Raw genomic sequence first — 24,450 nt, 5'->3', positions numbered from 1 at the left:
GCTTTGATTCTATAACGGCTAATGTGTATATAGGGCGACGTGAGGAGGTCAACGTAGGATTGTACAGCCGTGGAAAGAGGCATGCACAACCTAGACTCTGACCCTGACACGATTACAAGACCCAACTAGGTCCAAAATAGTGGTATAGCACCTTATTTTTTGACTCTGACTAAACTATAAGAAATATTTTGGTCGAGCTCATATCCATTGGAAAGGGCTTCTCGTAAGTTTTTCAGAATGTCCAAGATTGCCTAAAACGGACTTCGTCTAAGAGAGTTATGCCTATTTTACTGACGTGTTGTTCTGCAACTCAACAACGACCACGACCACTACTAGAGCTCAGCCTCGAGTCCGAGTAGACTTGGCCTTCAAGGGGTAATGTCTGGGTAAGGTTGTGGTGCTTCTTCCACATTCCTAAGCAATAAAACATCACAAGAATTTAGTAGGGATCCATCCAATGAAGCATGAATAGCGAGAAACGAGTTCACCTGGTGATCTAATTATCAGGCACGTTCTCTTGTATTTGGATCTTATATGATTTGAGGATTATTGGCAGTATTGATAGTATCCGAAGGAGCCATGGGCTCATCAACCTCTCCCTCTTGAATTGGGGTCGTCCTCGACTCAAGTTCTTCTTCTTCTCCCAAGTAGGGCTTCAGATCTGAAATGTTAAATGCGGTACTAACCCCAAAATCTACAGGTAGGTCCAATTTGTATGCATTGTCATTGATTTCTTCAATTATCTTAAAAGGTTCATCAGCTCTAGACATCAATTTTGACTTTCTTAGTTTTGGAAACCTATCCTTCCTCAAATCCAACCAATCTAAATCACTCGGTTCAAAATTTATTTCCTTCCTACCTTTACTTTCAGCAATCCTATACTTTTCAGTCATGCTCTCTATATTCTTTTTAGTGGTTTCATGCAACTTAAAATAAATTCAGCACGTTTCTTAGCATCTAAATTAAGTCTTTCAAAAGTAGACAAAGGTAGTAAATTAATAGTAGCACGGGGATTAAAACCATACACTACCTGAAATGGACTTACTTTGGTGGTGCGGTGTATCAACTTGTTGTAAGCAAACTCAATATGCAGTAAACACCCTTCCCACATTCTCAATTTTTTCTTTAGAACAATCCGTAACATGGTCGATAAGGTACGGTTAACAACCTCTGTTTGACCATCGGTTTGGGGATGACACGTAGTAAAAAACAGTAGCTTCGTCCCCAGTTTATTCCAAAGTGATCTCCAAAAATGACTCAAAAACTTTATCGCACGATCCGAGACGGTAGTATTATGCACTCCATGTAGTCGAACGATTTCCCTGAAAAACAAATTAACTATGTTGGTAGCATCATCGCTCTTATGACAAGGTATAAAATGTGTCATTTTAGAAAATCTATTCACAACTACAAATGTGATATCCCTCCCCCTCTTTGTTCTAGGAAATACTAAAACAAAATCTATGGAAATATCCTCCTAAGATGCACTAGGAACAGGAAGAGGCATGTAAAGACCATGTGGATTTAAACGAGACTTAGCTTTATTGCAAGTGATGCAATGTGACACGTAGCGCTCGACGTCACGTCTCATCTTTGTCCAAAAGAAATGAGCGGTCAGCATATCTTCAGTCTTCTTTGCTCCAAAATATGTCATTAATCTCCTTCATGCGCCTCCTGCAACAACAAAAGACGAACAGGGCTAGCTGGAATGCATAGCTTGTTAGCACGATATAGCAATCTGTCATTCAGCATATATTTATTCCATATTTTCCCTTTTTTACAATTCTCAAGCACTTCTTTAAAGTCTAAATCGGTAGCATACAAGTCCTTAATGGTTCTAAACCAAAAATCTTATGATCAATTTAAGACAACATGGTATAACACCTAAAAAGCGCATCAGCCATCACAATGTCCTTTCCTTTCTTATGTTTCATAACATATGAAAAAGACTCAATAAATTCTACCTATTTAGCATGTCGTTTATTCAGTTTATCTTGACTTCTAATATGTTTCAGCGATTCATGATCAGAATATATAACAAATTTTTTGGGCCATAGATAATGTTATCAAGTTTCAAGCACATGAACTAAAGCATCCAATTCTCTATCATAAGTGGAATAATTTAGATTTGGCCCACTTAATTTCTTGCTAAAATAAGCAACAAGTTTACCTTCTTGAATTAGCACACCTCCAATTCCAATCCCACTAACATCACATTCCAGTTCAAAGGTCTTACCAAAATCAGAGAGTTGGAGCAATGGAGCATGGGTGAGCTTCTCTTTCAACAACTTGAATGCTTGTTCTTGTGCAGGTTCTCATTTGAAAACTACTCATTTATTTGTCAACTTGTTTAATGGAGCAACAATGGTGCTGAAATCCCGCACAAATCGCCGATAGAAACCCACAAGACCATGAAAACTTCTCACTTGTGTAACAGTCTCAGGAGTTAGCCAGCTCTTTATGGCTTCAATTTTTGTTTCATCCACCTCTATTCCCTATAGAGTAATAACATAGCCAAGAAAAGAGACTCGATCCGTGCAAAAGGAGCACTTTTCAAGGTTACTAAACAATCGTACATCTCTCAAAGCGTTAAAAATAGCACGTAAGTGATCAAAGTGTTGTTCATATGACTTGCTATAAATCAAGATATCATCAAAGTAAACCACCAAAAATCTCCCAATGAAAGCACATAAAACTTCGTTCATCAATCGCATGAAAGTACTAGGTGCATTAGTTAACCCAAAAGGCATTACTAACCACTCATACAAACCAAACTTAGTTTTAAATGCAGTCTTCCATTCATCTTCAAGTTTTATTCTAATCTGGTGGTATCCACTTTGCAAGTCAATTTTAGTACTAGGTGCATCAATCGCATGAAAGTACTAGGTGCATTAGTTAACCCAAAAGGCATTACTAACCATTCATACAAACCAAACTTAGTTTTAAATGCAGTCTTCCATTCATCTCCAAATTTCATTCTAATCTGATGGTATCCACTTCGCAAGTCAATTTTAGTGAAAATTATAAAACCACTCAACTCATCAAGCATATCATCTAACCTAGGGACAGGGTGACGATATCTTATAGTAATATTATTGATGGCTCTACAATCAACACACATATGCCAACTACCCTCTTTCTTAGGAACCAAAAAAAGGGAACAGTGCAAGGGCTAAGACTTTCTCGTACATACCTGCGGTCCAAAAGGTCTTGGACTTGTCACTGAATTTTCTTAGTCTCTTCCAAGTTGGTCCTATATGTAGCACCGTTTGGAAAAGTTGCTTCTAGAATCAAATCAATTTGATGTTCAATCCCTCGAATAGGTGGTAATCTGGGAGTACCTCTGCTGGAAATACATCCACAAACTCCTGCAAAAGGTTAGCAACAGTAGGAGGCAAAGAGCTAGATATATTCTCTAGTGAAACTAAGGCCTCTTTGCATATCAAAGCATAGCATGGCAGCTCATTACTAAGGTCAGATTTAGTAGCAAGTGTAACACACCCTTTCTGTCTAATTCCATCGGAATTAGGAGTTGTTGTTGCTTTCTCCTTTTTGGGTGGAAAAACCTTTTCCGCTGCTTGCTAATTTTCAAATTCATTCTCAAACCCTTTTCTCTTATTTTCAGCTCTTGTTTACATTTCATAATTTCAGCAGGGGTTAAAGGTAGAAAAGTTTTTTTCTTTGAGAATGAATCTGCCATGCCATGCAAGTAGAAAAGTTTTTTCTTTCCTTTATGCATAAGGGTGTACTTATTACTTCTACCATGATGTGTTGCATCAGTATCAAACTCTCATGGTCATCCTAACAAAAGTGAACAAGCTTGCATGGGTACTACATTGAAATCAGCACAATCATGGTATGAACCAATAGAAAAATACACCCTAGTTATTTGCATTACCTTCACCTTACCACTATTGTTGAACCATTGAATATGATAAGGGTGAAGATGGTTTCTTCTCGGCAAGGCAAGCTTTTTGATCATGTCTGAACTTACCAAGTTGCTGCAGGTTCTTCCATCAATAATGACTTGAACACGATAATCCTTGACTACAAGGAACATCTAAAATAAATTGGCATTGTAGTTATTTCACTTGCTCCATTTGAGTGCTTAACACTTGCTGCACAATGAGGGTCCGATAATCCTTCGTGGCAGTGGCATCAAACACTTCCCCATGGTCGATATCCATCTCACGACCATCCTCATTACCTGCATGGTTAGCTGCAAGAGCATATTCATCATAAACATCACTAGCACTTACATATCCACCGTCTTCTGTTACAATGTACGCTCGTTAACTTGGGCAATCCTTAATGACATGACCCATTTCCTTGCATTGGTGGCATACAATCCCGATCGATTGGCCTATAGAAGCAACCGAAGAAGAGCTCTTAGCTGGACCCTGCACACTTATGGATTTACTTACCTTGGGAGCGTGCAATAGTATCGAAGGTACTGTTGAACACGCCCTACTCGAGAAGGGGGCAGCAGACCTGTAGCTAAACGTCGGGCTATTTTGACTTGCCACGGTGTTGATTTTGAAGTGGTCGCGCTTCCAAAATTGCTCCTTGGCCTCTGTTGTCATCCCTACAATTTTTTTCAGCCAGACATACAAGTTGGAACAATCTAGGAACACTATTGTATTCTTTGTAATCAACTATATCCTAAATTTTACATCTTAACCCTCCATAAAAATATGCCATTGCAGCCTCTTCATCCTCAATAATATCACAACGCAACATACTAATTTGTAGCTCTTGATAATATTCTTCTATGGATCTATCACCTTGGTTTAAGCGCTGTAATTTCTTACGCAAATCACGTTTAAAAGAGGGTGGAACAAATCTGTTACGCATAGCAACCTTTAAAGCATTCCATGTGGTATACGTTAATCCATCGATGTATACTCTATTCCACCAAATAATTGCAAATTCTTTAAATTCACTAGTGGCTTGCCTAACTCTATGCACTTCAGGAACTAAATGAGCATTAAACTTCTATTCCCAATCTAAATACTTTTCAGTATCTTAAGCACCTGCAAAAGATGGTATGGCAAACTTAACCTTAGCAAATGGATCATCATTAACACATAGGTTATGTTACTGAAAATTATTACCTCTCATACCTTGACGGTTGAAGTTTAATCGGTCCCGTTGTCATGCATCAAAGATGTCTTGTCCTTGCCTCAAAATTTCATCATCAGCGACAGACTCCTCTTGTTCATGATCTACACCACGAGGATCCATACGCCCATGGTTTGGTGGCCAATAAACCACTCAATCAAAGCGTGTATTGAGCATGGCAATACTATCATTAAGTCATTGCAATGTAGTGTTTATCTCCACAAGCTTCTTATCGATGTCGTCATTAATATCTTATCAATGATCATTCAACACCATTGTGAGTTCTTCCCTAAAAACACACTACTGTGCATCCGATGCTTCTCCTACCATGGTTAGTCGAAGATAGAAAACCACGAAAGATAAATTATCCCTATCGACTACTAGGTGGTGGAGGTAGTCACACACTCTCAAGCGTCTTGCCACGCTCTTGCAAGTATTCTTACCAATCACCGTAGTTGGCACAACCGGTGGCTGGTTTGTGATACCTTATCGGGTGCGAGTGAGGTAGTTTCAAGGGGAGAAACCATTCTGATTGAGAGAATGTGTAGCTTGGATAGGCAATATTTAGTAGCAAGAAATAGCAATAATTAAAATCAGATTAGCAAAGCTGAATAAAAGTCCACAGTACTCGTCACAGTTGCCGGAACGAACACGTTCCTAGAACTAGCTCAAGCAAGCCGAAAACTATAACAGATATAAACACAATGGAACAAAATTCGCAATGCAAACTGATTCTCCTTTTTTTAATTCACTCTCTTTTTTGCACTCTCTGCTTCTTCTTTTTGCACTCTTTGCTTCTTGCTTGCTTTTCTTTTTTTTCTTTTTTTGCGAATGTGACACAAACGCAAAACTCTTCTACTACCTTTTCTAAGACTAGTGAGGTACGTGGGTCACAAACTTTTTTCGAAGAGTAGAGGTATAAAGGTAATAAAAAGATCACATACTCTCTCTCTCTCTCTCTCTCTGAACTTTGGCTACCTCTGTTTCGGTTATGGTGGTCGGATCCAAGAAGGTGGACGATTCCGACTAGGTGGTCGGAGTGACTAGTCGGGGCCCTGAGTGGGTGGTCGAATTTACTGGTCGGGACTCCGAGTGGGTGGTCAGAGTGCCTGATCCCACCCCAAGTGGGTGGTCGGAATGACTGGTCAGGACCCTAAATGGGTGGTCGGAATGATTGGTCGGACCCTAAATAGGTGGTCGGAGTGACTGGTCGGACCCCGAGCAGGTGGTCAGAGTGACTAGTTAGGACCCTGAGTGAGTGGTTGGAGTGCCTGGTCGGACCTTGAGTGGGTGGTCGGAACGACTAGTGGTCGAACCCGAATAGATGGTCAACTTGACTAGTGGACAAACTCGAGTAGATGGTTGAATCGACTAGTGGTCTAACATGACTTGATGGTCGACTCGACTAGCGGTCGAATACTAGTAGATGGTTAAAGCGACTAGTGGTCAAACACGACTTGATGGTCGAATCAACTAGTGGTCGAACTCGAGTAGATGGTTAAAGCGACTAGTGGTTTGAACACGAGTTGATAGTCGACTCTACTAGAGACACAATCTCGGCTATTGCAAACAAGGCCAGGCTGGGATACCCGATGACTATAACAACGAAGACTTGACACTAGAAACTAGATCATGATAACTCAATTAGCAACAAAGACACTAACGATGGACTCAAACTCAACAACATAAATACTGAAACAAAATTGCGAAGGTACAAAGTGGTTTTGACAATAGAAAAACTAAGATCTAAATATTTTTGTGGGGCAATTTTCTGGCCTCTAGGTAATAGAAAATGATGAAACAAAGGGCATAACTGAGATTATCTAACGGGCAACCACTTGATGCATGTTTACCCAATCTTCCGAAGGTAATATGATAAGTTGATTGGTGGAGTTTCGATGTTGATGATCCAAAGGCTTCGAACAGAACAGATCGGGAACCCTTGCAACCACTGCATCACTACTACGTGGTTATCAACCGTGCTCAGACGTGGTTGACCTCACCAAGAAAGGCTTTTCCTGCAAGCGAATCGAGAACACAAGCAAGAGCAGATAGATGCAATCTGAATATTGCTAATTACCAATTAAGTGCTCGAGTTGGGGTTCCACAAACTGAACAAGCAGTGAAACTGTATAAAACAGAATAATCTAAGGAAAACTCCAGCCTAAACTACGACGGCTATGTGTATATATAGGGGGGACATGAGGAGGTCGACGTACGGTTGTGCAGCCATGAAAAGAGGTGTGCACAACATGGACTCCGACCCTGACACGATTACAAGACCCAACTAGGTCCAAAACAGTGGCATAGCACCTTATTTCTTTGACTTTGACTAAACTGTAAGAAATATTTGGTCGAGCTCATATCCATTGGAAAGGGCTTGTTGTAAGCTTTCCATAATGTCTAAGATTGCCTAAAACAGATTTCGTATGAGATAGTTATGCCTATTTTACTGATGTGTTGTCCTACAACTCGACCACGACCATGACTATAACTCAGCCTCGAGTCTAAGTAGACTTGGCCTTCGAGGGGTGACATCCGGGTAAGGTTGTGGTGTTTCTCCCACGTTCCTAAGCAATAAAGCATCACAAGAATTTAGTAGGAATCCATCTAAGGATGCATGAACAACGAGAAATGAGTTCACCTGGTGTTCTAATTGTCATGAACGTGCTCTTGTATTTGGGCCTTGTATGATTTGAGGATTATTGGCGGTATTGATAGTATCCAAAGGAGCCATGGGATCATCAGCCCCTCATGCCCCGCACACGCCCGCTGGCTCCCGAGCAAATCATGCTTGCGGTCTCCACCGAAGTCAGATCGATCTGGGTCTCCTGGGTCATGAGCCACGCGCGGGTCGGATCCAACCTAGCCCCACTCAACCCCATCGTTGTCCGCAGCAGGGTCTGGAATGATGACTGCAGTGTCCCCACTGATGCCTCCTCCGCCAACTCCTACAAGCACGTCGCCACGGGGTCCACGCAAGTGTATAGCCAGTTGTACCCATACGCGAGCCTGCTCAACTACACCTCCACCGCCATCCACCACGTCCACCTCTGCGGCTTGTGACCGGCCACATGCTACTACTACCGCTGCAGTGACAGCGCCATCACTGGCGTCCTCAGGGATGAGTGGCCCTTCACCATGCTGCTCGCCACAGGGGCTAGGTACTACCCGCATCGCGTCGTGGTGCTCGAGGACCTGGGCCTCACCGGCAACTCCATAGCCACCATCGAACACCTCACCAAGAATGATCCCTTCCTGATCCTCATGGCCGGGGACATGACCTACGCCGACTAGTACCTCACCACCAACGGCAAGGGGGTCTCCTGCTTCGCATGCTCTATTGGGGGTCTTTGTTAAGGACCCCTGATGGCCCCTTGACTCAGCTAGCTTATGCCTATGGACCTAAGCCCCTGAAGGCCGCTTTCAAACTACCTGGCTTTGGGGAAGCCTTAGCGTCTCAAAGCTAGGCCTCCCAGAGCCCCAGCCTCCGGAGCTTGGGCAGGCTTCCCTAAGGCTACGTGAGTCATCAGGCCTCAAGAAAGATCTTCTAGAGCGGAAACGCCAGTCATCCTTCCCCTGCAAGGATGTGACCGGCATTCCGTACCAAGGCTAGTGGATGCCATCCTGACATGATGACGCAAGTGGAGGACACCTCACACATGAAGCATGGCACCAAGCCACATTTGGTGACCAGCCCTGCACCGACCTCGAGGTTGGTTCAGCCCATGTATTTGTCATGGTAGATATTATCTCCTGAGTAAGGTAAAAATGCCATGTAATTCGGCCGGTCCTAGATCTTTGTTAGTAGTGATAATTTGTACGCTACGCCAGGGGTAGCCCTATAAATACAGGGCCATGGCCATTAGGCTAAGGACCAACCTTTTCTACTATCAATACATTTTCGGTGTCCCTTCCTCTCAAACTTTGTCTCTAAGCTTGAGTCTCCTCCTTAAAAGAAACTCTCACCATACTTGTTAGCGCAAGACGATCTCTTGCTCCAACATACTCCTTCTTTGATGCTCTGATTCGGGAGTTCTATCAGCCAAGATGGGATAGATGGGGAAGGTAACTATGTTCATGCACAGATCAGACGAGAAGGCCCATCTTTTTACTAGAATCTGATGTGATACAAGGACAAATTGGAGCTATATTATTCACCAACTGGCATTACCTGTGCTTTTGTGTCTCTCAGTGTGGTCAGCACTAGGTGTTTCCAAGCTGCTCATGGCCTCCTTTCCTCCGCCGAAAGATGCTTAGCCAGAAGTGACCAAGGAGGGGAGCTGGGGAAGGCCAAGAATGGCAATGAGGGGGAAGCTATTGTAGAAGCTTTTCCCCTTGCCTTACAGAACTTCTTATGAACTTACTAAATGACCTTATTTATTCTCTCAAAACACTAGCAAATCTAAGACATCTTCACATGCTAGTTTCTTTGACATTAATTAGGTGGTTAGCTAGGCAAAAAAAAAACATGATGTGGTAAGCAATTTAAAGAGAAGAGAGAATGATCATGTTTCTTATGTAAGAAACTAAATCTTTAAGCAATTCTAGACGATTGTAAGATAATTAATTGTCTTAGGACACCTTAAGAAACTAGTAGCACACATGCATACATTATAAGCTTGTTTCTTAACAGAAATTTCTTAATCCCTCTCTGCTCTTAGATATCACCTAAGAAATAAGACATTGAGAGTGACTTGATAGTTCCATCTGCTCTTAAGTTAATAATGAAGGTTGTCATACTTCTTATTTAGGAACCCTCTGTTCAAGGGGTGTGTATCCCCAAGAAGGGGAGAGTGGCAGAACGGTCAAAAGTGACAGACTATAAATACGTTGAAGGTAGGTTTTTTATGTAGGTTCGAATCCTTCCTCTCCCACTTATTGTAGACTTAAGAGAAGAGAAAGTAGGTGGAAGTCTAGGCTATTTTGTATTATTCCTAATCACTGGCATGATTCCTTTTCCCCTCTCATCTCGGTCATTTCTTCAGTCGATCCTGAATCAATTCATTACTCCTAGCTGCCTCAATTCTTGGATCAGCTGCAATGGGTAATCAATTAGTTTCCCTTCTTTCGTCATGTGTGCCAGTAATTAGTAGCTCATGCGGTCTATTTTTGTGCCTGGATTCGGATTCATGGAGCCAACTACATCGAAGATCCCGATGATGGTGGTAGAGGGGTGTTGATGGCAAAACATGGCACAACCAGATTTTTTATACACCAGATAGTCCAGTGATCAATGCCGTGTCATTAGACTATCCGGTGCTTGTAGTTCGATTTCGACCAGAAGACATACTTTCTGGAAAAAATAGTCTGGTGAGAGGCTCATTGAACGCCAGACTATCCGGAGAATGGGATGAGAATTTGGCGCAGCAAATCATGCTCTCTATATAAAATAGTCCAGCGAATGATCCAGTGAAAAACGCTAGACTATCCGATATGTAGAAGGTCAATTTGTGCCGAAAACTTGCTCTCTGGAAGAAATGGTCCGGTGGAGATTCTAGGGTATCACCGGACTATCCGGTGAGAAGAAGGTTTTTAGCCAAAAAAATGTTCTGTGGTTAAAATTGTCCGGTGATGTCTTTGATGATCGCCAGATCATCCAGTGCATTCAAAAGGAAAACTTTGCAAAAAAATTCTTCTCTAAAATATTAGTCTGGTGAGGGTGTCTGGTGTACACCAGAGCATCCGGAGAGGACAAGTGTGCTCTCTTGTCAAAAGTTGCTCTCTGCAAATATTGGTCCGGTGACATACTCTGGTGAGTATAAACGTGACGTCAAAATATCCGATGTTTGTAAGACCGAATCTTGGAGTTTTGGCCGTGTGAACTCGCCGGATGGTCCGGTGTTCCAGAGTTTGTTCTCACTAGACCATCCAGTGTTAAGTCCGAAACCGAATTAAAGTGGATTTGTTCGGATCTCCTTCACGATTTTGGCCGAACAGGGTTTGTTTAGGGTTGGAATAGGGTCCTACTTTGATGCCCCTAGGGTCAAGACCATACCCCCCCCCCCTTATAAATAGTCAAGGGGTGGTGGCTGATTGCATATCCATCAGTCAATCACATCTATTGCAGCTACTTTTCGTTTTGCCGAAAACTTGTTCTCTGGAAGAAATGGTCCGGTGGAGATTCCAGGGTATCACCGGACTATCCGGTGAGAAGAAGGTTTTTAGCCAAAAAAAATGTTCTGTGGTTAAAATTGTCCGGTGATGTCTTTGATGATCGCCAGATCATCCAGTGCATTCAAAAGGAAAACTTTGCAAAAAAATTCTTCTCTGAAATATTAGTCTGGTGAGGGTGTCTGGTGTACACCGGAGCATCCGGCGAGGGCAGGTGTGCTCTCTTGTCAAAAGTTGCTCTCTGCAAATATTGTCCGGTGACGTACTCTGGTGAGTATAAACGTGACGTCAAAATATCCGATGTTTGTAAGACCGAATCTTGGAGTTTTGGCCGTGTGAACTCGCCGGATGGTCCGGTGTTCCAGAGTTTGTTCTCACTAGACCATCCAGTGTTAAGTCCGAAACCGAATTAAAGTGGATTTGTTCGGATCTCCTTCGCGATTTTGGCCGAACAGGGTTTGTTTAGGGTTGGAATAGGGTCCTACTTTGATGCCCCTAGGGTCAAGACCATACCCCCCCCCCTTATAAATAGTCAAGGGGTGGTGGCCGATTGCATATCCATCAGTCAATCACATCTATTGCATCTACTTTTCGTTTTGCCTTTACTTTCCAGCAATTTAGGGTTAGCTCTTCACTACTACTTCGAATCCCTATGATTCGGGTGGTAGTTCTTTGTTGATTTGCTCGTAAATCATCCGGGCGGTGATCCTCAAGGTTGCCGGTCAAAACCTTTGCTTGTTTGCTTGTACAAGTCACGCGTCGCTGCGAAAAATGACAAGTATCCTTGATGAACCCATGTTAGCGAGGTGTTTCCCAATTCTGCGCCAACACAAATTGGCGACTCCGCTGGGGAAAAAGTTTTTTCGGCTATCTTTTGGCCGAATTCTGAAAACCTAGCCATGTCTACTTCAGAAATTGACAAAGACAACATCATAATGGCGTCCTACAATGAGTTGCCAGAAGAGGCCCGTTTGGCGCTCAACGCCAATATGGAACGACATCGGCAACAGCTCCTTTCATGCTATGTGAAGACTCGGCAAGGCATGTTCAAGAAAGAAGACTCTCCATCGCCCGCCGACCAAGTTCAGATAAAGCCCAATGTAAGTGATGTTCCCCATGCTTTGCAAGAATACATTGTGCATACGGTTGATCAGTCCTTAGGAGCTGCAGTGAGTAATAAAATTGATGCTTTAGCTTAGGGTTTAGATCAATCTCTTAATAGACGTTGTGATTCTATAGCTTTTGACATGCAAAGCATTAAGGACACATTGAAACAGCCTTTGTCATTTGATGCTAGCGCTTTGAATCCTATAACTATGGCAAATTTCAGCATGTCCCGTTTAGTTCATCAGCACAGTCTATGACACCCACACCTATGCAACAAAACATGCTGATGCAACAAATTCAAAGCTGGAACAATGTGAGTTTGGCTAATGCGGTGACGCCTCCGTTTAATACGTTGAATACTAGTAAACTGGAGGTTTCATCATTGGTTTTTCCAGTTCCTAGTACTTCATCTAGCATATCTAGTTCGGTTTCACACATAGCTAATAACCAAGCTACTGAAATTTCAGCAAGCATGCCCCTGGCTCCATACAATACCATGGTGTATAGCACACCTCCCATACCTCCACAAGGTACCAGCATCCCTTATGGTCCATTACCGGATACTTACTTCAATGTGTCTCCACCAGATACTACACATACGCAGCCTGTAGTGCCTCTGCAAAGCATTCCACAAAGTAGTGCAAATCCTATTCGGCTCATGGCTGAACAACCTATGAGACATGAGAGCATTATAGAGGAGATGGCTAGTCTTTTGAAGGAGCACTTCTGGGTAGAACCTAAAGGAAGGGCACATGTTTATCAAAAGCCATATCCTGATCATTATGATATGATTCCATATCCCCGTGGATTTAAGGTTCTTGTTTTTGTCAAGTTTAATAGGGAGGATAGTAGAACCACAATGGATCACATAGGGCAATTTCTTGCACAATGTGGTGAAGCTAGAAGTATCGATGCTTGTCGTTTGCGTTTATTTTCTTTATCACTTTTCGGCAATGCATTAACTTGGTTTACTTCACTTGCACCTAATTCTATTTATACATAGGCGCAACTTGAGCAAAAGTTTCATGGATACTTTTATACTGGCGACACGGAGTTGAGGTTAATTCATTTGACATCGGTTACACAAAAGTATAATGAGTCTGTTTCTAAATACATTAGAAGATTTAGAGATACTAAAAATCGATGTTTCAATGTTTCGCTCTCCGATAGAGATCCAGCTGAGTTAGCTTTTGCCGGGTTTCATGCACACATGAAAGAGAGGTTAGAGTGGCAAGAATTTTCAGATGTGAACCAAGTTTTGCAGCGGGCTCTGGCTCAAGAAAATCGTGCCAAAGAACATAGAAAGGTTCAAAGGTTTAGTGAAAAACACAAAGTGGATCGTCCGCGTGTTAATGTAGTTGAATATGATGACGATTTGTCAGACAATGATAGCGTAGACGTGTGTGTAGCTAAATGGACATGGAAGTCCAAATCTAAGCCATTCGTGTGCCCCGTATTGAAGCTGACTCCACAAAAGAATTGGCAAGAAGAGATGAAATTCACATTCGATGTCACTAAATGTGATAGGATATTTGATTTCTTGTTACGAGAAAAGCAAATTAGTTTGTCTCCTAATTATGTTATTCCATCACTTGAGGAGATTAAGAAACATGCATATTGTAAATGGCATAATTCATATTCTCATGCTACTAATGATTGCAATCTTTTTCGTCGACATATTCAATCGGCCATTAATGAAGGACGATTGAAGTTTGCTGAAAATTCTAAGATGAAGCCAGATAATGATCCATTCCACGTCAACATGATGAACTTTGAAGGGAAGAAGGTCTTGGTTCGGCTGTCTCAAGCCGAATCGACTAAAGGCAAGAGTGTGATCATTGGTGATAATAATGTAAGGCCAAAGATGATCAAACCTAAAAGTCCAGAAATTAGCCGTTGGAAGGTGAATGAAGATAAGAACAAAGCTATTAAGAAGCATGAGAAGACAAAACTTAAATTTGATACACTTTTGGCTAAATATGAGAGTGGCAAGGCCAGCCAAAAAAGGGGCAGCTAGCCCGATGCTCTTAAACGTCCAAGATCACCTCCGAAGCGTGAGTTTGAAGGGAGGAGGAGGCAATGGGAGGATAATATTGCAGCAGCTTCATTCCCTCCTTTCGGGCCGCCAATGCCTATGATGTGGGGGTCTCCTCCGATGGTTTGTCCTCCATGTCCATCGTGCGGTTGGTGTGCACCTTGGGCACCACCTTCTATGTCATTTGCACTATTTCACCTAGGATGGACAGCAACATGACCTTCGGCGTTCAATAGTATCTCATCCTAGACAAGACCAGTTTGATCCCAAAAATCAGTCAAATGATAGGAGGGATAGGAGACATGTTAAGAAGGTCTATCATGTGAAGAATACGAGTGTTTCTAATGAGAAATCAGATCTGGAACCGAAAGGAAAACAGCCGGTTGTTGATGAAAGCAAAGTGCAAAAGCAATCGGCTAATGATGGATCAAGTGGCAGCAACAAAGGGGAAGTTGTAGGAGTGGTTGGTACTGATCTTGAGCTTAAGGAGGCACCACCTACAGCAGTACAACACCCATAGCACCAAATGTTCAAGAAGCCACTTCTAGTTCAAAGCCGCTCGCTAGTTCAGACGATCGGAAGGTTGAAAAGGAGAAGTCCTTGCTGCCCGAGACTAAGCCGTAGCTACAGTGGTGTCCTAGGGGTCTCTCACATTCCCAAAAGAGGAGACTACAAAGGTTATGAAAACAATAGTTGGGAGAAGCACAAGCTGAAAAGGTGAGAGATCAAGTATTCAATGAAATCAAGTCGATTGTGCCTATTCGGCAAGAATGGGTAGTAAAGCAAGTCATCGAGCCTATTGTGACATCTAGTGATGATGAAGATGATATGCTAGGAGACCCTCCAATTCTTAGAGATGGCATTCCACCGCATGATAATATGGATATCAATACGGTTTTTGTTTTACCTTTGGAGTTTCGAGCTATTGATGAAGAGGTTGCTCAACTAAATCTTGGTTCGAACGAAGCTATATTTGAAAAGTCCGAAGAATTGAGCCAACATTTGAGACTATTATATGTCAAGGGGCATATTGATGGAAGGCCGATTCGAGAATGCTAGTGGATGGTGGAGCCACTATGAATCTAATGCCATATTCAGTTTTCAAGAAGCTAGGAAAAGAAGACAAAGAGCTCGTAAAGACAAACTTGGTGCTTAATGGCTTCACCTTTGGGCGTACAGAGGCAAAAGGCGTAATTTCCATAGAGCTCACCTTTGGGAGCAAGACGGTCCCTACTGCTTTCTTCGTCGCCGACATGCAAAGTAACTACAACATTTTATTAGGCCGTGATGGGATTCATGCAAATCATTGTGTACCTTCTAGTTTGCACCAATTCTTGATTCAATGGGTAGATGATGAAATAGAGGTTGTACATGCAGATACATCACCTTTTGTTGCTTTGGCCGATGCTTCGGTAGATTGGCAACATGGGAATGTACAGTGTCTCTCCGGTCAAGACCTTTCGGGGTATGATTTTCTTAATGTTACTAGAGATGGTTTTGTACCCATGTCTATACAGCCGATTTCTTCATCTCGGCTTAGCAATGTAACGTTATAAATGAATGAACAAAGTAATTTAGAATGGTTGCAACAGCGTGTTGAGCAATATTGGTCTAAAAAGAATGATATTTGTGAGACTATTGATGATTTTGATGAGATAGAAAAACCAGTACATGGTTTTTCATCGGCTGATCCATTAGAAGAGGTAGATATAGGAGATGGTACTGTTCTTAGGCCGACATTTGTGAATAAAAATATGCATGATGTTCAAAAAGGAGAAATGATTGCATTACTCAAAGAATATATTGATTGTTTCGCTTGGGAGTATTATGAGATGCTAGGACTTAGCCGTGAGCTTGTAGAGTATCGGCTTCCCATAAAGTTGTGTTTTAGACCTCACAAACAACTAGCTAGAATGTTTAATCCTAACATGTATGGGCGAATCAAAGAAGAAATAAGCCAGTTGCTTGCTGCGGGGTTTATTCATCCTTGTAGATATGCTGAACGGATATCTAATATTGTCCTAGTTGAGAAGAAAAATAGTGATAAGTTGAGAGTATGCATTGATTTTAGAGATTTAAATAAAGCTACTCTTAAAGATGAATATCCTATGCCCATCACCGATATGTTGATTAATGATACTTTGGATCATAGAATTATTAGTTTTTTTTTATGGTAATACGGGCTATAATTAAATTTTCATGGCCAAAGAAGATATGTCTAAAACGGCTTTCCGTTGCCCGGGTTTTGTTGGTTTATTTGAATGTGTTGTTATGACATTTGGTTTAAAGAATGCCGGTGCTACTTACCAAAGAGCTATGAATTTGATCTTTCATGATTTGTTTGGTGTCATCTTGGAGATTTATATCGATGATATTGTTATCAATTCGGATGCTATGGATAGTCATTTAGCCGATTTGTGTTTAGCTTTTGAAAGAATGCCTCGGTATGGTTTAAAGATGAACCCACTAAAGTGTGCTTTTGGTGTATCGCCGGGCAAATTCTTAGGTTTCATAAGACATGAAAGAGGCATAGAGATAGATCCTAACAAAATGCAGCCATAGATAAGTTGGGAGCGCCACAATCAAAGAGAGATGTCCAAAAATTGCTAGAAAAGGTCAATTATTTGAGGCATTTCATATCTAACTTATCCGACAAGATTAGTGCTCTTACTCCTATACTTCGGTTAAAGAAAAAAGCCAATTTTACTTGGGGGGCCGAACAGCAACGAGCTTTTGATGACATAAAAAAATATTTATCATCACCTCCTGTGTCAATGGTGCCCAAGGCCGGGATTCCGTTTCAGCTATATGTTGCTGCACAAGAGACGGTAATAGGTGTTGTTCTTACACAAGAAAGTGAAGGGAAAGAATATACGATCACTTATTTAAGCCGGCGTCTCTTGGATGCGGAAATAAGGTATGCGTTTATTGAAAAAATATGTTTATCTTTATACTATGCATGCACCAAGTTGGGACATTATATGCTTTCTAGTACATGTGTAGGTACATGCCAAACCGATGTTATTAAGTACATGTTACATAAGCCGATTTTGAGTGGTAGAATCGGAAAGTGGGCCTATGCTTTGATTGAATATGATTTGGCTTATGAACCATTAAGATCTATGAAAAGCTAAATCGTTGTTGATTTTATTGTTGATCATTGTATTGATAGTGATGCATTGATCAGTTTGATTAGTGTGTGTCCATGGAAATTATATTTTGATGGCTCGTCTTGTAGAGAAGGTCAAGGTGTTGGCATTGTTTTAATTTTCCCTACAGGTGTTATTTTTGAAACATCGGTTCTCTTAGAATACTTTTGTACCAACAATCAAGCCGAGTACGAAGCTCTTTTGTTAGTTTGCAAATTTTAAAGTCCATGGGCGTGACACATGTAGAAATGTTTGGTGATTCATTATTAGTGGTGCAGAAGTTCCTAGAGTTTATCAATGCTTTGATGGGTCACTAAATAGCTATTTAGATAGATGCTTAGATATCATAGCAAGTTTTGATGATTTCACCATCATTCACATATCTAGAGAAGAGAATATGAGGGCAAATGATTTAGTGCAGTAAGCATCTGGGTATCGAGTGAATAGAGGGGTGTTCTTTGTGTTAGAAAAACTGTTGCTAGCTTGTGCTAGTGTTCTCTTGGCCGAACAACAGGAAAAAGGTTTGGTTTTGCTCAAAAAATTAGATTTACATATGTCTATTGACTGGAGAAAACCGATGATTGAATATTTAGAAAATCCTAGTTCATCGGTAGATAGAAAGACTAGGCAACAAGCTTTAAAATATGTGATGTTGATGGTGAATTATATCGCCGAACCATAGATGGGTTGCTTCTAAAATGTCTAGATTCGGAGCAAAGTAAAATTACTATGGGTGAAGGACATAAACGTACTTGTGGAACACATCATTCGACTCACAAAATGGTATGGTTGTTAAGGAGAGCTAGATTTTATTGGCCAACTATGTTTTATGATTGCTCTAGATATTACAAGGGATGTGAAGCATGTTAAAAGTTTGGTGATATATAGTTATCTCCTGCTTCTATGTTGAATCCTATCATCAAACCATGGCCGTTTCGAGGATGGGCTTTGGATTTCATTGGCCAAATTCATCATTCATCTTTCAAAGGTCATCGCTTTGTTTTGGTTGCTATTGATTACTTCACAAAGTGGACCAATACCGTTCCCTTGAAGAACATGACACACAAAGAGGTAATCAAGTTTGTTTTGGAACATATTATTCATAAATTCGGTATTCCGCAAACTTTAACTACAGATCAAGATTCTTCTTTTATTTCTCATCAAGTGTGTGAGTTTGCCGAATCACTTAGAATTAAGCTTCTCAATTCCTCACCATATTATGCTCAGGCTAATAGACAAGCCGAATCTAACAATAAAATTTTGATTAAGCTTATAAAGAAGAAGATAGAAGAACATCCAAAAAGGTAGCATGAAGTTTTGAGTGAAGCATTGTGGGCTCATCGTATATCTAGGCATGGTGCTACTAAGGTTACTTCTTATGAGTTAGTGTATGGATAAGAGGCCGTTTTGCCAATTGAGGTAAATCTTGGCGCACCGAGAGTGGTACGACAAAATGACTTGTCAGCCAGTGATTATTATAATGCAATGATAGATATAGTAGATAACCTCAATGATTTAAGGCTTAAAGCTTTGAGAGAAATTGAAAAGGATAAGTTGAGAGTAGCTAAAGCCTACAATAAGAAAGTAAAGGCAAAATTGTTTTAAACAGGGGATTTAGTTTGGAAGACGATTTTACCTATTGGGTCTAAAGATAATAAATTCGGGAAGTGGTCTCCTAGTTGGGAATGTCCTCTTAAAGTTGTAGGAATTGTGCCTGGGAATTCATACATGCTGTAATATGTACAAGGAGACAAGATGCCTCGCGCTATCAATGGAAAATACTTGAAGAAATATTATCTGAGCATTTGTCAAGATGCTTGAGAAGGTAACTATACATGGCCAATGTAATTTACTATCGTCCTAAGATATATCATTGTACGTGGCCGGTGTGAATATCATCGCCCTTAGAATATGCACATATGGCCGATATGTTGTTTGTATCGCCCTAAGTCTTAACTTGGAGTAGAAGATGAGGTATTCGTGATTATCCTATGTAAAAATATCTTTTCGATGTGCAAGCTTTACTAAAAAATAGATGTGACATGTGTTGATGGACAAAAATGGCATGGCCAGATTTTTTTTATACACCGAATAGTCCAGTGATCAATGTCGTATCATCACTAGACTATCCGGTGCTTGTAGTTTGATATTGGCCAGAAGACATACTTTCTGGAAAAAAAATAGTCCGGTGAGAGGCTCATTGAACGCCGGACTATCCGAAGAATGGAAAGAGAATTTGGTGCAGCAAATCATGCTCTCTGTATAAAATAGTCCGGCGAATGATCCAGTGAAAAACGCTGGACTATCCGGTACGTAGAAGGTCAATTTGCGCTTAAAACTTGCTCTCTAAAAAAAATGGTCCGGTGGAGGTTCTAAGGTATCACCGGACTATCCGGTGAGAAGAAGAAAGTTTTTAGCCGAAAAATGTTCTCCGGTGAAAATTGTTCAGTGATGTCTTTGATAATCACCTGAATCATCCGATGCGTTCAAAAGGAAAACTTTACCAAAAAAATTATTCTCTGCAAATATTAGTCCGGTGAGGGTGTCTAGTGTACACTGGAGCATCCGGTGAGGGCAGGTGTGCTCTCTTATCAAAAGTTGCTCTATGTAAATATTGGTCTAGTAACATAGTCCGATGAGTATAAATGTGACATCGGAATATTCGGTGTTTGTAAGACCGAGTCTTAGAGTTTCAGCCAAGTGAACTCGCCGGATAGTCCGGTGTTTTGGAGTTTGTTTACACTAGACCATCCGGTGTTCAGTTTGAAACCGTATCGAAGTGGATTCGTGGATTTCTTCGGATCTCTTTCGCGATTTTGGCCGAACAGGGCGTGTTTAGGGTCGGAATAGAGTACTACTTCGATTCTCTAGGGTCAAGACCATACCCCTTATAAATAGTCGAGGGGTGGAGGCCAATTTCATATCCATCAGTCAATCGCATCTATTGCATCTACTTTTCGTTTTGCCTTTACTTTCCTGCAATTTAGGGTAGTTGTTCGTTGTTACTTCGAATCCCTGTGGTTCGGGTGGTAGTTCTTTGTCGATTTGCTCGTAAATTGTCTGAACGGCAATCTCCAAGGTTGCTGATCGAAACCTTTGCTTATTTGCTTATAAACAAGTCACGTGTCACTGCGAAAAGTGACAAGTATTTCTGATGAACCCATATTGACAGGATGTTACCCAATTCCATGGCAACAAAGGGAATCACGAGATCGAGCCGCAGGGGCACAGTGGCGCGGTGACCTTTGCGTCGTACTTGGCACGCTTCGCTATTCCATCGGAGGAGTCTGGATCCAACACCAAATTCTACAACTCCTTCAACGCCGGCGGCATCCATTTTATTATGCTCGGTGCGTACCTCGACTCCAACCCGGACAGGTAAAAATTCATTCACCGTTGTTTCATCTTGATGGCCTACTTGATTGTTGCTCAATGCTGACATATCTAATATAATAAAGCAATGTACTATCAGAACCTATAGAATTAAATTCTCATTCTCTCCACAGCTGACAGCGTTACATTTGGTCTTTGCATTGTCAGTAGGAGCTCAGTACTCGTGGTTAGAGATGGATTTGCAGAGTTGATCGAGGAGTTACCCCTTGGGTTGTGGCTGCTTGGCATCCACCTTGGTATAACAGCTTTTATTCCTCGCACTACCAGGAATTCGAGTGCATGAGACAAGAAATGGAAGAGCTCTTGTACCGACATCATGTTGACATCGTCTTCTTGGGCCATGTAAGCATACACAGCTGGTAAAGGTTTGGTTCAAATTTCATTCCTACAATCTGTTTACATTGTGTTTCAAGATTGCCAATGCAACTTTCTGTCTCACTGGAAAGTGGATGTTACCTGTGTATTTGAAATATCTTTCATTTTTGGTTTCATGTACCATTTGCTATTCATAGTCCACTGTGGCCATGCTTACCAATAACCCAAATATATATCGTGAAATGCATCCGTGCTAAGTGCTAACAGCAATGTTACTCCTAGGATTTGTTTGAACACTTGAATTATTCTAGATTCGATTCAGGACACTGATGTCTTTGATTCTGCATTTGGATGCTAAAGGGACATGCATATGAAAGGATGAACCGAGTATTCAACTACACATTGGACCCCTGTGGACCGGTTTACATCACCATTGGAGATGGTGGGAACATTGAGAAAATCGATATTGATCATGCAGATGACCCTAGAAAATGTCCCTCGCCAGGTGATAACCATCCATCTGAAATTCACTTCTCGCCCTGCCAAGGGCAAATTTTGCTGGGACAGACAGCCAGAATGGAGTGCATTCAGGGAGAGCAGTTTTGGTCATGGGTCCTAGAGGTTACTTGTTTACTTAAAATTTCTTTGTCAGCTCTCTGTTTTGTCCATGATGCCACTTCAGTCGTGCCACACTTACTAGCAAATACAATTATACGTTGCTTTGTCATGAGTTGATGAGAACAATGCAACTTCAGTTATTGTATTCTATGGTGTAGTTTTGTGATCTCTAAGTTGATACAGGTTGTGAATTCGACATATGCCTTGTGGACATGGCACCGTAACCAGGACGCGTATGGAGAGAACAGTGTGAGAGATCAAATCTACATAGTACGGCAGCCTGACAAATGCTTACTGCAGACTATGAGTGTGTCATCACACAATTGGTGATTCTATTTGATGATCAAGTTGTAGCTGTTATGCCTTATTATCTATTCATATCCATGAGATTCTCAGTTGTTCACTTTCTTGGGTATTTGTTCCAGACAGCCCCCCTGCAGGATGCCCTTCTCCGATGAGTAGCGGCAGCTCAGGTGCGCACCGGGATGTTACAAGTGACCAGCTCCATCTGATCGTCTTTGTAATTACATGGATAGTTCTGATCAGTGCAGTTGAAGTTTCATATATACTACAATCCGTAGGTTTGATTTGGCAGTGATAGAGCGGCAGGATGCAAGAATTATGCAAGGTGAAGATTCCATTTCTGTCTGTTGTGTGGGGGTGTAACAATCGTCATTTTATTCTTATATACAATGAAATGTGATTGAACACCAATTGGTGCATAAATAGTTCAAATCCAATGTCGATGGATGCTCCAGCTGCCCCCGATTAGTTTCCTTCGTTCACAATTAGTAAACTTCTGGTCAGTCTCATGGATCGCGCTCGGTGCATGCAGAAGTGCTCCACCTCCGCACGGTCTGACGTCATGGGTGAAGGCATAGAGTTGGAACCGTATGTGTAGAGTAGAGTGGAAATGGGACGGGTTTGTGTCATATATATGGTTCGATCTTTCTAGTTGCGCTAGTGGATGCGTGTTTGTAATTCGAACACTTTTCTTTTTAATAAAATGACACGTGAATTTACGTATTCTAAAAAATAATTTGGGAACTAATACCTAGGTATCTTTGCGGCAAAAATAAAAAATAGACAACATATGTCTCATATTTATCAAAATAGATAACATATCAGCGTATTTGCAAATCTAATACTTGTATTCGGCACTTCAAAATCCGAAAACCCGAATTCGATACCTCAAACACCGAAAAATGGATGTCCCTACTGTATTCGGCACCTGACGTGCCAAATACGGGTTGTTAACTGTATACGGCACCTGAAGTACCGAAAATTCCCTGTATTCAGCACCTGATATGCAAAAATGGTGAACAATATCGTATTGTGCCACGAGAAGCTAGGAAGCTACAGTAAAAGCTAAGAAGTCAAAAAAGTGCAAGTTTTTTATTTAACTCACAATTTTTTTAGTAAAAAAATAATCCAAAAATTCTAAACATTTTTATGAGCAAACTAGAGATCACTATAAATATATTTAACTGGTTTGATCCAAAAAAGCTGACTCAATATTTAATTAAAATTCTCAAAATATGAAAACTTTTATAAATTCTAGCAATATTTAATGCCTCAAATAAATTCTCAAAAAACTATAAAAAAATCACTAATATTCTTTTCGTGTGATGTACTAATTATAAAAATATTTCTAACCCTATATTATTTGGTGAAAAAGTGAGTTCCTTTGCAATGCTCCATTTATATGTATTTTTATCATTTCACATGATATTCTATTTTAATTCAATTTAAATAAGAATAATTCAACATGAAATGATAAAAATGTTTTGTCTTCACATGTTTGTTTTTTAGCATAAGGCCATTATTTGAGAGGCAAAGATGAAAAAATAGACAACATACGCCGGCGTATTTGCCAAAATAGACAATATATCGGTGTATTTACAAATTTAGTACTCGTATTTGGTACCTCAAATTTCCAAAAAACCTTGGAATAGATCAGATTACAAAAGATGCTTCATACTTAGTGTACCTGGGATATTTGCCCTTTCTCAGAACATCGGGGCCTAAAGCCATAGCGTTACGGGCCCTCTCCCGCTTCCTTTCCCTCTCATACTCACGAGTTTCAGCCATGGTGCGCTCCTCCGCTACCTTCCTCATGCACTCCTCCTCTTGACACTTAAGTCGTAGTTCCTCCTGTTGCTCATATTCCCGACATTCGTATGTTTCCCTCCTCCACCGTATACTCATTTGGACCCACTGTTTCTGGTCATCACTTCGCTCCATATCTAGCCATTCTATGAAGTCACAGAGAGGGGAGGAAAGTAGACAAATGAAAAACGATAATAGATTAGTAAGACAGTGCATAAAATCATATGGAAAGTGCCACACGAGTGATGTATCTCTCTATACCGGTGGGTACTCATACGGTCCATGTCGAGACTTGTCGTATTGTTAATTGGCACATATGAAGAAGCATATACCATAGGTATAGGAGATATCCTAGGAATCGCAAAGCCTACAAGGGTTGTCACAGAAGTACATCGGCGGTTGGACCCCCTGGGCGACGAAAATCCCCCAATGTTTCTTGGGTGGGTTTGGTGGAGCTGAGGAAGACATTGCAGTTGAGAGAGCTGAGGA

At 41.1% G+C, this 24,450-nt stretch overlaps 1 pseudogene; it reads left to right on the top strand.

Moving 5' to 3' along the window:
- Positions 1–7,875: 7,875 nt before the first annotated feature.
- Positions 7,876–24,450, top strand: part of LOC133895067 (purple acid phosphatase 23-like) — a 34,990-nt pseudogene continuing 18,415 nt past the window's right edge.

The sequence above is a fragment of the Phragmites australis genome, chromosome 16, assembly GCF_958298935.1.
Source record: "Phragmites australis chromosome 16, lpPhrAust1.1, whole genome shotgun sequence".
Lineage (NCBI taxonomy): Eukaryota > Viridiplantae > Streptophyta > Magnoliopsida > Poales > Poaceae > Phragmites > Phragmites australis.
This window is presented reverse-complemented; position numbering and strand designations above follow the sequence as displayed.